At 36.6% G+C, this 16777-nt stretch overlaps 1 protein-coding gene across 4 annotated transcripts in view; it reads left to right on the top strand.

Moving 5' to 3' along the window:
• Positions 1-16777, top strand: part of LOC124213602 (diphthine methyltransferase) — a 93203-nt gene that overhangs the window by 11033 nt on the left and 65393 nt on the right. The window contains exon 2 of one of the 4 annotated variants that reach the window (XM_046615055.1): positions 14454-14571. The exons of the other annotated variants lie outside the window; for them this stretch is intronic. The gene's annotated coding sequence lies outside the window, so the exon portion shown is untranslated. The remainder of the gene's footprint in view (positions 1-14453; positions 14572-16777) is intronic. 4 annotated transcript variants of the gene reach the window in all.

The following is a 16777-nucleotide window of genomic DNA, read 5'->3' as shown; positions in this document are numbered from 1 at the left end:
TGTTTATTGTCAATTATATTGCCAGAATCGATATCGTGCAAATGTAAGATTAAGTGTGGAAAAGCCTGTAGTTGCCGCAAAGCTGGGCTTCAATGCTTCATGGTATGTGCACATTGCAGTGGCGAACTATGTACTAACATCGTACAGTTGCAACAAATTATTGCAGACGAAGACGATTGCAATAATTTGGATTCACTTGCAATTGAATGCAACCAAGGATTGATCTACGATTCACAAACCGAAGAAGACGAAATCCGAGAAAGTCGAGAGGATGATGACGATGACGTAGACGACGTCAATATGCCTGGCTCGTCGACAAAAAAGACCAAATACGCATGATTATGCGATTAAATTTCATTCCATAAATATTTTTTATCATAAAATCATGGCACTATTTTATTCGTAACCTTTTTTCCTTCCCAATTATCAAAAAATCATTTCAATAAAAGATGTAGAAAATATTTTTCTCTGGAAAACTGAAAAATAATGAATAAAATTGAAACAGTAGAAGCCAAGATATCGACGATTATATGCAGCTGCTCCGTTGCCTATTGTGTCAGTAAGCTTTACAGGTCGAATGCGGACAGAGACAAATTTGACGCTCTCTATATCAGGTAATATTCGAGCAATCGCAAAATCGTATACACAAAAATTATTCAGAATTGAGTCCTCTACAACTTTTATATGAAAAATTTATTGATAACATCGAAAGCGGGCAATATAATTGACAATAAACATTATTAGACATCAACTTATGGCATTTTTTTATCGTAAAACGTTTTCATTCACAGCCATCAAAAAATACTTCTAATGAAAGTTGTATACAATATTTTTGTCTGAAAAACTAAAAAAAAATCGAATATCCGACCAATGGGAGCCGAGATATCGAACATTACTTGTTTTTCGAGATGGCGGCCGATGCACAAGGAAATTTTGTTAGATTTTGGTGTTTTTGAGCATCTCAGATGACCCTCTACTTGTCCTAAAAAATTTGGCTTTTCAATCCGTGTTGTAGATATTAGCTACTTTTCGGTCTAATTTGACTGGCCTATAAGTATGCCTACCACTACGAGTGCATTGATCTCCCCCTCACTAGCGGCAAAAATGCGGCAAAAGTTCACAACGTCGCGTCGGCTTCACTACCGTTACGATTTAAGAGATTTATTCCTCACACCGCAAATGGCGCCTACCACTGCATGATAACAATAGGAGATGCAATTTAGCTTACAAAGAAAGTCTTTCCGCTGACATCCTTCGATTTTGATGAAATTTATATATGTTATTCTACCATGCCAGGAAAAATTAAAAGTGTTACATACATCGATAGATATTCAAAAGAAAATTAGTAAATCAAAAATATTGAGTTAGACATGCAGGAGTATATTAGAAATTGATAGATAAGGCGTATTGAAAAATCAGCAAAATCTATGGTACGAAACATAATCAAAAGTAATGGCGCGTCAATAAATAAATTATATACATGCGATTGCGTGGAATACCATACTTTTTGTTTTCCGTTATGACGTTTCTTTGGTGTAACAAGTAATTATTATAGAAAAAAAACCGAATCTTCAAAATAAACTGTTTTAGTGAATATTATGGACTGAAAGACGCAAACATTCCGAAAACATTCAGCAAACGAATACGAAAGATCATTATTCGGAAATTCATGCATTTCTCAACTTGAAAACATAATGTGAAATCAAGTTGTATCCGTGCAAAATTTCGAATGGGCTGTAACTAAAAAATGAAAATTTAACAAGCAGGATATACATCCAAGGATTGATTTTTAATATATAAAATTAAAAAATGGTCTACATACGAAGAAAACAATCCTTGAATCAAGGATAAAAATATTCTCGAATCAAGTGCTGAATATTCTTCATTCAAGAATATGTGATATTTTTGATTCAAAAAATAGCATATTCTTGATTGCAGAAATAAAATATTCTTGGATCAAATTGTTAAAGCCGTCGAGCATGTCTGGAGTCTACTATTTCTGGCAAAAGGCAGAAATGAAAAAAGTCGGCTAATTTATTTTCCATTGTAAATTTCCCAAAATTGTCGTCGCGAACAATTTTGTCAAAGATCAGTCCTTTCGGCGTCCAAACTACGAAATGGCACCACTTCCTTTTCGTAATGTGGAGAAGACCCTCAAGCTGATAAAAATAATTGTGTGACGTTATCAACTTGACTTCACCATTCGTAATGGACATAAATTTTATTTTTTTCGACTCTATGCCCTTCATTGGAGTCGGCTCTTTGGCAGAAACGGGACATTTCACTCCGATAATGGCCTCCTCGTCCACCAATCCATCAGGTGACGCCGCGAGGAACGGTAGCTCCTTGTCTACCACTAGACCATTGGATTCCACCGTAACTCTATATTCCGAAGCAAACTGACTGATCACCAAAGGCTCCTTTTCGATACCCCACCTTGTACTCGCGTTACCATGGAAATCGGTATAGCGAATTCGTTCAACTAATTTCACGCAAGATGTTTGTGGCGGTCGTTTGCAAATTTCACTAAATATCGAGGTAGTTAACCGCTTTCTACGCTCATCGTACCATTCGTCAGACGTGCTTTGTCCTCTACTTTGCCGTTGGATTATCAGTGTATCCACCGAATACAAGGCTTGCACGAAATCATTAGCGGCAGCCAATTTCTCTTCGGACATGTTTGGTTGCGACGGACATGCAGCGTCCGGGCCGTAGTCGGTGTCAGCGGATTGGGTGACGAAAGATTTTGATTTCGATTTGAAAGCCGGTTTTCGAGAGTGAAGAGATCGCGATTTATTTGTACAGTACTTGACGGTGAATTTCCCCGGCCCACCCATTCCTAATTTCTGACTGACTAACGCATGGAACTGTCCACCGGCATTCATCCTCACTACGGCAGATTCGCATCTTGCTTGATATGAACCGCGAAGGGTAAAATTGACATTCTTGCCCCCTATAGCCATAGCAACATGTGCGATGTACAACTCGGCCACGTTGTTGTCGACGTCCCATATCAGGCTAGAGACATGCTCAGTGAGTCGATTCATTGCCGAAAGGATCTCTTGGAAGATACCAGTCGCTTTCATATTCTGCACATTGTTTATTTCATCCGGCTTCGGATTATTCTCGCAGAAATAACCACGGTCTTTACACAACCGATGGTCTCCGAAAACATGATTCGGACCGTTTTTTATATCTTTACGCAATTCCTCGACCCGAACGTATCGCGGCTTATTAATTTCTGCTTTCCGGTGACGAACAGCAGAAGTTACTACATAACGTAGGCGTTTCAAGTTTTTTCGCAAAGAATTTCGCAGAATCACTGTACCGACCTTACGGTTGACACAGAGATCTTGCAGTCAAGTACCATAGTTTTGGAGCACATGGTTGCGACATTCAATTTTTACGACTCTACCCCCGGTCCATACGGCATAGCATCGATAAGATTCCGGTGGACGCTACTATCTCCATCTCCTATCAATTTGTTATATTTTAGGCCGTGCATTTCTAAGCTACATTTGAATCCCTCTACTATTATGTCAGATTCCATCGCGGTACTAGAACCCCCCCAGTTTTTGGCGCACTTATGATCCACGACTGATTTTGACTCCCCTTATTTCGACCTATTACAAATGAAACAATACTTGTTTCGAACCCCGATAAACAAAACTTTCTTCGTCCTATACCCTACTATTGCTGTTACACCCGAAAGAGAATCATATTTTGTACGGTAAGATCGTTTGGCCCAAGACCCATCCGCAACAACCGCTACGCAAGGGTACCCGTCTTCGTCAACGTCATCTGCCTCACGAGCCAATCTCGCCTCTTCCTTCCCAGCCTTGATCATCTCTTCCCGAGCAATATCATAATAGGCATCACTGACAATTTCGTGAAATTTATTCCATGTTTTCTTAGCCATGCAAGGCATATCTATAGCAGCGCTAATTTCTTTGAGTTGAGAAAAACCACCACCTGTGGACACAATTCCTGATACTATGGCTGAGTTTAAAGATGAGGAATCTGATTTACGGTCTTCTGAGTCTATTGATTCGATCTTATTACAAAATTTACATTTGAAGGTGATGGTTGAAATGAATCCTGTCCGACTTTCGGATATAGGTTCCATGTACGTACGTTAACTTAGCACAACCACTTACAAAAATCGAAATAGTATCTCTTGGATAATTTGCCGTTAATTAGCCGCTAATTAGCCGTGAAAAAATTTATTTTGCCGCGTGTCAAATTTTCGAAAAAATCGATGGCCCTGCAAACTTCACAAAAAGATAGCACAACCACGAGTAAAAAAACTACGACGGGTTAGTGATTGGTGATTTTGAATGGAACTGTAATTTGCCGCTAATTAGCCGCTGATGATCAGTTGTAGTCATAATTAGGTTGGAGCCCAAATTTTCGAAAAAACTTGAGGGTTATGGCAACTTCACACTAAGGCAGCATAACCACACGAAGAATAACTACTCAGGGTTGATTGTAGGGTATTGTGAAAAGCACAGAAATTTGCCGATAATTAGCCGCTACCGACCCATGGAATTTTGAAATTTGTCTGTACCTGAATTTTTTTAAAAAATTGATAGCAGTGCTGACTTTTCTCGGAAACAGCACAACCGTGTGCTAATTCTGCACGGAGGGTTGATCGTAAAAACGTTTCCAAAGCACCGAAATTTGCCGCTAATTAGCCGCTACTGACCCATCGAATTTTGAAATTTGTCGGGACATGAATTTTTTTAAAAAATCGATGGCAGTGCTGACTTTTCTCGGAAACAGCATAACCGTGTGCTAATTCTGCATGGAGGGTTGATCGTAAAAAAGTTTCCAAAGCACCGAAATTTGCCGCTAATTAGCCGCTACCGACCCATGGAATTTTGAAATTTGTCGGAACCTGAATTTAAAAAAAAAAAAAAACCGATGACAGTGTTGACTTCTCTCGACCTGAAACTCTGTCGAACCGTCCCCTCGCCTCTCACCGCTGTTTCAGCCGCCAAACTGTCAGCTGTGAGTTTTTCCGTGTGAAAAATAATACTGTACATTTCTGCCCTACACCAAAAGACCACGCCCTGTAAAAGGACTAATAGGTGAAATAATATGAACATCGCGGTCTGATTATATCTCGAATAAAATTCTATTTCCACGTCCATATTTTCTGCCATCGTATGTATTAATCAACCAGGATAACAAAACCAAAATTCCAATTTCACACGTCTGAACTCACTCGCAACTTCTTTATTCTCAATAAACAATGAATTTCTTTTTAAAATTATAGGTCATAGTAAATGACCACAAAAGATATCAATTGGAGAGAGAAAGAGAAATGTAATATAAATGATATAAAATTGTAAAATTCAGTTTGGGCGAAAAAAATTAAGTTTCATTATTCTGTCCTGTGTCCCCCGAAACGGTTATTTTTTAAAAATCGTTCGTGGTCGTTTGGTGGTGTTTGGTAGTATATTTTTCAAGTTTGGTGGCGAATAGTTCTTCAAAATTCGAGAAACTCAATTTTCAGCGTGAAGTTAGAAAATACAACACACAGGTGTAAAGAGTAAGGCAAAGATAAAATACATGAGCGAATAGTACGAGTAGTACGGATATGTATACAGAGTTACATAATGAATAAGGTGTCTACAGGGACTGATATCTGTAACAATTGAAGTAAATATATTTTTTCGAATTGTATCGCAGTAAAAAGATGTTTTAAAAAATTTTAGTCAACTTCTTTAACATATATGAGCAGCTTCGGTTTCACTCGATGGTTGGTGCCTAAAACTTGAGGCTTAGTACTTGTGTCGTTGTACTCAATCCAAGTGCAGTCTCTTCTTCTGCAAATTGCAATGTAATACCCTATTTTCTGTCTCGTCGTTGTCGCGGGGCCAGAGTATACGATGATGCCTGCAAGCTTATACGTAGATTGGTCAGTACCACGAATTCTTGTGCATATCTTTCCCAACGCAATTTCTGGGTTTTCGGTCACGGTATAAATATCTATGCAAACCAGCATCTCTGGAAAATTTATAAAAGAAGGAGAAAACAGAATATTACAACCTTGATAGAAAGGGATAAATAAAAGACACCATCGACAATTAAGGGGGGGGACTACACCTTCAGTCCTTGAATTTACTATTGCAATTTCATAGAATCCGTGCCATCTCTTTATTTCTGCGTTAAATGAAAATGTGTTTGAATATTTTTGCTCAAAATTGTGTATAGAATGAGTTGTTGAGCCCTTTTTCGCGTTTGAGATACATGGACTTCGATATTTGGAGATATATACGTCAACGTCGAAATCGACCAGGGCACCCCCTTAAATCACTTCAGAATAAATCGGACGAATAACTGTTTTCTATTTATTAAATTTTCAGCTCCTGACTTGTAGGCAATGAGATAATTAGTATTATTTTCCACATGAAGATAAGATTATTGTTATAGTAGACTAAAACCTAAGCGACACGTATTATTTTTCATCAGCCGTTAAACGCTTCAAGGGGGTGAAGCCACCTTCCAGTTTTTTGTTTTGTCATTGAGAAAGTTACATTTTTCATTTCTCGTTGTAAGAAAACTTTTCCAGTAGGATTGTAGAAAAAATATTACGTTCTTGTGGGTGAAACTGCCAAAACGCTTCTTGACGTACCTTACTTTGGAGGGTAGTTTCACCACATTGAAGTCTTTAATGGCAGATGAAAAAAAATCACGTCACTTAGTTTTTATTTTACCATAACATATTACAAAAGAAATTAAATCTGAGAGATCGACCTGGGATACCTTCCTTGCATGTCAGAGAAGCTTGTATAAATTGAGTAAAATTTCTTAAAATTCAACGAATTTGTGCATTGATATACGGTTGAACAAATTTTTATTCAACTTGAAGTAATCTGTTGTTTACTTTGCTTATTCCACATGAATAAATCTGTTATCTCCATTAGCAATACGATCAATATGCATTTTACCAAAGCTTTCATTTCGGAGGACAATCTACGTTGCTGAATCTAAAAAATGTTTTCATGTAACGCAAGCGTGTCTTATGCGTTTTTTCATCCGTGTTTTATATACCCAAAGTACCCGTCTTTACGAAGTTACGGTGAGTTTGCGAATGCGCACGCGCAGAGTACACAAGAGACCACTTTCAAGTCCTAGGAATTAAAAATGGTCTTTGCTTACCACGCGCACGCGAATTCCCAGACAAATCAGCAATTGATGCACAATACACTATATTTAATCAAACAGATTCTACAAAAATACGTTCCTATCACGAAAAAATCTATATTTTGCATTTTGTGAAATTACACTAAACTTTATTTAGTTTGAACACATTTTCATTTCAGATTGAATGGAGGGATTCCCGAAAATATTTTGTTACGATAAGTAACTCATTTCTCTGAGTGTACCTCGATATTTTTGAAGTCAAATTCTGTATATCATCTTACCATTCGTGAACTCGACCTCTACTTCGCTTCCACATAAATCGCAATGCCGTTTCCTGTGGATACGGACATGGTCATCAATCACGTTAAAAAAATTTTCTTTATTCGCCATGTGTTTGATATTGACACCAGCTGTGACCAATTTTACATTACGTGGCTTACATTCCTTTGGACAAATCAGTTTCTCTTGAAAACTCGGCATTTCGCTCATCAGTTCAGCGTATAAGGTATCGACGCTAGTAACGCAGTCCACCAATTGAGACACATTTTTTTTGGCTCAATTTTCTTAAATTTTAATAAAATCTGTGCCCCTAATTTATAAGTGTGCTTTCGAAATTTTTTCTCCATTGTGTCCGTGATAATGTTAAAAAAGATCATTACTTTTTCTGTTGGCTACAACGTAATTCCCGAAATTGGTATGATCATAAACCGCAGATAAAAGCACTTGATAAATACTATCAAACGCACATGTATTGTTGAACGAGAAATGACCTCCGTTTATTTCAGTATACTCTAACATCATGGAAGTGCCATTTTTAAGTATAGGAAGGTTTTTTGATTTTGAGGCAGATGAAAGAGTATCAAGAATTTTTTGTTCACCGTCACCCAAGTACAAGCTGTTCGTTTCTTTTTTTTACATTCGTCTTTGGCATCTTTCTCAGCTAGACCTTTGTGATTTTCTAATTCAGTGTACGCAATTTTTTCCGCAATTCGGTCAGATTGATGACAGGCTTCACAAATTCGCCTTCGATTATAACTGTCGCTTTCATTTTCTAACGGTAAAGAGCAGCCTGGGTGAGCATGAACTTTTTTCTTACATACAACACAATGGTATAGATCGCTTGGTTCTTCACCTCTGTTGCACTTTTTACAAGTTGCATCAATCTTTGTTGCATTTTCATTATGTTCCTTTAAAGGGGCACTTTTATGCTTACGTTTTCTGCAGCTCACGTCATTCGAATTTGTGACATTTGGTGGAATATTTTCTTTATATACTCTCTGTTATCATTATCAATCAATGAAAACTCTTTTGTCGGATTTATCCTAATGTCTTCATCAATCATTGTACTATTTACAAATAATTCATCAACGATATTAATATCAAGACCATTCATATTACTTTTCGTGTCCTCATCTTCATTCTCAGTTGACCTAACAGTGCTTAACATATTTTCGTCAATAGTTTCATCCGTGTTTTCGACATCTTCATTATAACTCCGGTGGTTCTTAATGGATAGCACAGAGACCCCAGTGTCTTCCGTCGCATTTCTGTCTATAATTGTACATTTGTATTTGATCAACCTCTCGGTTAATGCATCGACCCTCAAACGTCTTCTTTCGAAACCAAGTATCTCATTTTTTATTAATTTAAATTCGCTTTCCACTGGTGCACTAGACCCTGGACGTTTATTGCTAACTTTCCATTTATCGCTACATATTTTTGACCACATCGGAATGTGTTTCACTTCTTTTATTAGCCGTTGTGCAAATTTTGCGTGATAATATGCATTGACTCTTTCTCCAGTTTCTGAGGCTACGATCACATCAACTTTCTGTTTGAGATTCAGCACCCAATGGTCCCATAAATTGATGGCGACATTTTCTTCATTCTTGACTACTTCTTCGGTTTCAGCTTCTTCAGATTCAGCTTCGTAGGTTTCACATTTTTTTTTATCAGACTCGTCTTTTTCGGCTAGCAAATCCTCAACGTCAAACTCTGTCGTTTTACCAGTTATTAAATTTTGCAAACTTTTTCTATACGTTTCACACAAAGTGTCATCGTTTTTATTCAATATTTTGCCATCTGTTGGGCTTAGTGAAACGACGAGAAGAGCTTTTATCAGTTCTCGTGCAGATTCTTCGCTGTCACACAAAATTAGTCACCCGATACTTGCCAGATAAAAGGTTTTAATTGAAGGATTGTCATCTTTAAGAAAATTCTCCCAGAGCTTGATATAATGAGCAACGTCGATACATATGTGTGTGTCAAGGACAGCTGCCGTTTTACATGCATCACAAAATTGTTCGATAGTTTTAAAATTAGTGAATGTCCACACGCAAGCCGTAAGTAATGCTCTGGAAGAGTCACAGATCTGAAAGTAATATGTCAAACTTACGTACGACGTTGAAGTATGATTGACATCCAATAATTTACACTTAACTCTTTCATGCATACATTTTTCCTTACACGCGATTTACTTTAAATTTTGCATACATGGGCTTTTGGGGGCGCTGATTACACATCTGAGTTCGAGATTTAAAAATTCACAATGGCGGATCCAAAATGTCGGACGTAAATTCAAAAAGCTATTTCATTTTGATAAAACTTTATGTTACATGCTTTTTGGGGTCACTGCTTATGAATTTGAACTCGAAATTCGAAGATTCAAAATGTCGGATCCAATATGACGGATAGACAGAAACAACCAAAAACAAATTTAAGACTTCTGTACAATTTTTGGGTGTATACTAAGTTTATTTAAAAGTTGGCATTCAGAGTTTCGTGGTAAATTGGCAGAAAAAGATTTTTTCATGGGAAAGTACGAATTTTGACCATTTGTTTATATATGCTATTTTCGCAGTGAATAAATAAATTTTATATTTTTTTTAGACTTAGAAATATTATAGGGACCGCGTGGATCCAAAAGACTCGGCAGTTATTACCAAAAAAATAGTTTAATAAATAAAAAGCTACAAAAAAGGAGTTACAAATGAATTTATTCGAAAGTGCGCAAGCGCCAAAAAAAGCCTCACTATGTAAAATACAGCAGTCCAGTTGTGCGTGTACGCTAACATTGTTATACCGCACTCTTCGGAAATGGAGCACCTTACGCTTGCTTCACAGACTTCGAAAATCGAACCTTGGAAGCAGATGTAGCAAAAACAAATAATTTCGTATTGGGGGCACCCAAGTCACGTCAACCTCAAAGAAGACCAATAAGAAATTTTTTCATTTCAGTATACAGTGGACCCTCCGAATAAACCCGGGCAATGCGGAAAGGGGTAGCGTTTTTCTCGGAATTCGGGTTCCCCCACTATGCGTCACCACGCTCGCCGGCGAAATTTGTGCGCTGCCCTCTCCTAAGAGCCGGCATCCTACTCTTACGTTACGCACGATGTTTGTTTACGTATTGTGTGCTGCATTCTATTGTGTAGTAATACCAAAACTTGCTTCTTGATATGTAATAGGTCCTGATATCGGTAATTCTTTCGCTGCTGGGTCAACAACCCAAGCATGCAGTTCATTATCGAATTCTGAACTAATCGATTTCCTTTTCATATTTTTCGAGCTAATTTTTTGCGAAGATTTATTGATAATATTGTATACACATATCACATACATATTGGAAGCATAAACGTTAAAATAAATAATAGAATAAACGTTGATTAGTCAATATTTCCAATCGAATCATTAATAACCTACTACTGACGCCCCCGAATATACTAAAAATGCTTCTTCCCCGAGCGGGCATATTCAGAGGGCAGCGTATGAAATTCGAGCGCGCGGCTTATGTGCCCTGAAGTGGGGGAAGCGCCCGAGCACGGATTAGGAGAAGCGGCACTATTGAGAGGGGGTTTATTGAGAGGGTCCACTGTATATTTGTACCTACATGAAGTTCATTTATTTACTACTTGTTTTGGAAATTTAGCCCTATACTTGATCATTTGTTGTAGCCAGTTTTGGATTGATGCAGTATCCTGACTTTCAGACAGCATTTGAGCTACTGAAAATTGTCCGGCGGGTGGTCTTATGACACATATATATAAAAATATCGATTTAGACTTTTTCCCTGGTACATGTTCGATTTTTGACGTTATGCCAGATGTTGCATCAATTATATTATTAATGGTACATCATCAGCATATTGATTCCATAATCGTATCTGACGTTTCGAAAAGAAGTGTACATAAAAAGGATCTGTCCCGATGTTTTGTATGGTATTTTCTCCCAATGTACTGTGCTACATTATCTGAAGTGCTTTCACGGAATTTTTATCAAAATACTGGGAGGCAATATATTCATATTTTGCTCGTCTTAGTACCGAATTTTTGTACAAAATGGGAGGTTCGGGGTCACCCTCGCGCATTACATTTCTTGCGATTTCTGCTCTATGAGCATCTGCCGACTTATGACATAGTTCTTTAGATATTGTTGTTCGCTTGGGATTGCGAAGCTGACGCTTACCACATTTTCCATCGCCTTTAGACAAAGAACATTCAATCATCGTGTTCTGATCGTTGGAAAAATTGTCAATTTTGCATTCGATCCTGCTACCACACTTGCATTTTCCTGAAAGCATCAAATACTAATACTAGGACGACTCTTGAAATTAGTCTTCTACATATTTTATACGGCCATAACATGGCTGACCGGGTTAAAGCCGTGCACTCTAGCTTCGAAAAATATAAATAAGACCAGCGCATCATCGTCCGGGTGTCAGAGCGGGGTCTCGTGCACTTTTTTATGTCCCCTCGGTAATTTGATGTAAATTTATGTTTTTCAGTGTGCTGAATCGAATTTTCGAGGTTATCAGAACCAATAATGGTCATGTAGAATAAAGACAAACTTCAAAGTTGATATTTAGAAATATTGTGAAAGTTCTATTTTTATTTCAGTGGTTCAAACTACAAAGTTGAAATTTCTTTCATTGATGCCAAAACATGTCTTGTTCAAGTTTTGAGGCAAAAAAATAAATGAGTGACGTTTGATTAGTTGCGGTATTGGATGTATCATTACAATAATACCGTTTCATTTTCAAACCTTCCACCTACCTGCAATTCAATTCGACTTTATATTCTCAAAGCTCTTAACGTAGCACATGAACAAATCAAGTCATTAGAACCCAATCGTGTGAAGCTAAACCCGTTAGATTATGGGTTCTCTACATTTCGTTCTCTCGACGAAATTTTACTCCCTAATAAAATAACTTCATTGTTCATTGCAATCGACGAACTCATACCTAATTGTAAATGTCAAAACTTTGTGCAAAAATTTTGTGTTTGTATATCAGCGGGAGTGCCATGCATTTCTTTCTGCGTTTGTTGTTCATCAAATTATTGTGACAATCGTTATAACTAATAATATCATCTGTAACGAGCTATTCAAAATAAGCCGAGCCGCTAACGTTCATTGAATTTCAAGATGAATGCCATTTACAAATGTTGTCAATTAAAAAATGTTCAAAAAACAGTTTAGTACTTTATTCCAATTGGAAATATGTAAATATGTGTGAAACAAGTATTTTTAAAAGTCGTTGAAAATCATAACCGATGACCGCCAAGCATTGAAGCACGGTATTACTAGCGATATATTACGTGGACCATAAGTACGACTTTTTGATGTTTTCTGCGATTTGCACTTAAAATATCAACTTTCCGAAAAATATACAACAGACAATAAGTATTTGAAATTTGAACATTTATTGGATAAAGTCAGAGTGCCAAATCAAAATTTCATTACCTTCCCGAAAAGTTAGGAAGAATTAAGTTTGGCCAAAAATGAGCCATACATCGAAAGCTAACCATAATTGGGCCTAGTAAACCTCGAAAATTTGATTCAGCACACCCAAAAACATAAAGTCACATCAAGTTACCGAGGGGACCTCAAATGTATACGAGACCCCTCTCTGGCGCCTGGACTAAATTTTTCTGTTCAGTATATTGGTACAAAAAAGCTGTGTCAAGAGATAAAACAGTGAACCCCTTGATGAACACTTTAGAATAATCTAGAACAACAAATTATGCTGCATGAAATTGAATTTTTCGGTAAGAAAAATAAAAGTAAAAAAAAATTGATAACTGAATCTGGCAATTTGGAAAAAATGAGCCATTGAATGAATGTTTTGAATATCGATTGCAAAATGTAAAATGAATTCTGTTGATTATCAAATGTTTTTTTTTTATAAACTGTTATAAAGAAATTGTATAAGTATTGATAATAAACTTTGTCAAAGAATAAAACCTTCCAAAGCTGAAAAACTAAGTTCAAAAATGATTTTCAGAATGCGGAAAATTGACATAGATAATTTTTGCTGCAGAAAAGCGATTTTGACATATGACATTTAAATAAAAATTATCAACGACAATATCTAAAAAGGGGAAAACATTATAAGAACAATTTAAAATGTTCAATATTTTTCACTAAAGTTGTTTGTAACAATTTAACAATAATAGCTTCAGGAAGAAAAATAAGAAAACACATTTTAGATAAAATGGTTTATATTCGAAAAAAATGTTTGAATAAAATCAATAGATTTTGTTGAAAACGATGAGAAAGATTTGTTTACTTGCATCACCGACAGGAAGTCACAGAATCTCGAACTTTCTGAGAAGCAAAGTGATTCTAATTTGATTCATTCAATTCCAATCTTTAGATGAAAAGTTACATGGTAACTCATTCACGAAAATACGAAATATCCGAATAAAAACTGAGCAACAAATAGCCAACTGGAATCGAAATCTTGCAGTCCAATTTTTTTTGGAGCATGAAATTTCTTCTTCCATGTGTGCCGTTGCTCGGCAACAATTGATGATGTTTCTCATTAACATTCACACACCCGAAATGAATTAAAAAATAAGACGGGCTTTCGGTGGTTCCGCAGTAACTGAGTGTTTTCGAGGTTTCTTTTCGGGTCACTCTAACTGTTAAACTATTTGTTGAATGGGTGTTGTCGCTGACTTTTGTCCGTAAAATTTTATGCTCCACAAAATTGGTCAAATGCATTTTTGCTCTACCTGTATCCGTTCTCGCAGCGTTCGCGCAGAAAATGACAGCGGTGCAAAAATATGCTGTTTTTTTATCGTTACTAATTTTTTTCTTAAAAAAATGTACCAGGCTGGAATTCCAGCAACTCAGATTCATATTGCGTATTGTCCTGAAGATTGCCAGTATTTTTTTATATAAACTTTGAAATTATTGGAATTCAAAATGCTCATGTGACATATCAAGCCTCAATATTTCGTGGGTCTACTGTTTCCGACACTACTTTGTAGTGTGGTTGTATTTACCTTTGATACTTCCAGATGTTGCAGATCGATTCAAATGATGATTTTTGAAGCATAAAGCATGGCGGAGACGTACGGTGTTCCATATATAAGAAGACAACATCTCAGTCCACATGTTAGGCTTCAAAATCGTATGGTATCGAACACTCTTTTTACCATTTGTTTTTCGCCGAGATAACGTTTCCGTTACCATTCCGTTAAACTCTGTCTTAGGTATAGATATGACAAAAAAATCTGGGGAATCGATGCTTTCATCTCCTGCTGTCAAACTGCCAAACGTTGAATTATCTAACGATTTATTTTCATTTTCAATAAACAAAAGTTTGTCTTTCAATTCAAAGCGGTTATTCACAACATAAGAATGAATTGTTGACGTTTTAATGCAATTATTCAATTCTTGTCGAATACTTTCCCAGACAGCAATTGTTTCCTCGACAATTGATCGATCGGCTCGAAGTATTTGTCCCTTGTAGCGTAAAACTGTTTCGGTGAGAACATTTTTATCAACAATAGACGGTTTTCCGCGTCTCTTTACTGGATTCATCTTCAAAAATAGTTTCGGACACTAGTAAGAATAGAAATATTAACTGTTTTCGGAAAGACCATCAGGCGACTGAATGAAATAGTGTGTAGAATTAACAAATGCAAAGCGTACAAAACGACCGTGCGACGTGGGTGGCGCAATTAAGAAATAACAAAAGTGCGCGCGAATTTTGAAGGAAGATATTTAAACTGGAGTTGAATGCAATAAGTACATTGGCAATGGCATAAATTGAAGGCTATTGCCGGATAAGAATAGTAATTTGGCCCACGAAACCTTTTGGGCTAATTATGGTTTTATTACGTTGGTACAGTCAAAAAAAAAGTGCTCGACACGAATGTTGTCCCCAAACCCACTCCCCCCTTCTGTTGACCTTACCACCCCAGAAAACCCAGTTTTTCGGCTTTGTTTCTTAACTTACCGCCAAGTCAACGAATCCTTATGAAAAAATACGGTGTATAGAGAAAGTAAAATTCTTTCAACTTGATTTTTTACAGATTTTTTTTCACCCCCTCCCCCTTCAAAAAAAATTTCCAAATTGTTTAAACATTTTTTTCTCGATAACTAAGGTAGAAGCAGATTTTGAATTTCTACTCTGAGTGTATTTTGACTCGAAAAACACTCTCTATTTTTTTGAAATTTTACAAAATGGTGGAACACACTGAAAATTATGAAATACTGTTATTTTCGTCAGTTTTGGCTGTTTCTACACTTTGTTTTACTTTGAATGAGGAAAAACAAGTTTTTCAACAAGAAAAAACATGGAACCAAATATTTTCTACCCAATATAATACTTATACGATCGATCGCACATATATATGTATGTTTTGAAATACATGACAAGAAATTATTGCATACTGACTTTTTCATGTCAATTGACAATGTATTTCCCGATTTCACACACGCACAAACACACACACACACACACACACACACACACGCCAAATTACTATGCTTATCCGGCAATAACCTTTAATTGGCAGAGATAATGTCAATTTCCTCTCCCTTGCTTAAGTGACGTAGTCAGGGCTGCACATCATAGGGATAACTGATGCGACACATGATACACGCGTGCGGAAACCAGCCTCCACGACCTATGTGAAGTTGACCCTACCACTGCGAATTTTGAAACTTATCCTTTTTTTGGAATCATTTAGTGATCGTTTGGTGCTGTTTGGTAAGCAAATATTGAGATTTGGTGATGGGTAGCTGTTTCCAAATTCGAGAAACAAAATCTTCAGCGTAAAGTTAGCCACTGCAATTTGACTTTTTACATCTTTTTTCAGACGAAAGAACATAATTGTTGATAAAAAACCTTCTGTGAAGTATCACCAAAAACTGCACTGTTGAGAAGTTGTGAATTTAAAAGAAAAAAAAACAATTAAATTCCAGAAATTTGTAACTCCCTAACAGTACACTTTTGGGGGCTGCTTCACTGACGTTTTTTTATTGGCAATAATACCCTCTATGCGAAAAAAATTTGTAAAGACTTGAAGTGGGGCGGCTAACTTCACGCTGAAAATTGAGTTTCTCGAATTTTGAAGAACTATTCGCCACCAAACTTGAAAAATATACTACCAAACACCATCAAACGACCACGAACGATTTTTAAAAAATAACCGTTTCGGGGGACACAGGACAGAATAATGAAACTTAATTTTTTTCGCCCAAACTGAATTTTACAATTTTATATCATTTATATCACATTTCTCTTTCTCTCTCCAATTGATATCTTTTGTGGTCATTTACTATGACCTATAATTTTAAAAAGAAATTCATTGTTTATTGAGAATAAAGAAGT

Source organism: Neodiprion pinetum, chromosome 3 (assembly GCF_021155775.2).
Source record: "Neodiprion pinetum isolate iyNeoPine1 chromosome 3, iyNeoPine1.2, whole genome shotgun sequence".
In the NCBI taxonomy this organism is placed as follows: Eukaryota; Metazoa; Arthropoda; class Insecta; order Hymenoptera; family Diprionidae; genus Neodiprion; species Neodiprion pinetum.
This window is presented reverse-complemented; position numbering and strand designations above follow the sequence as displayed.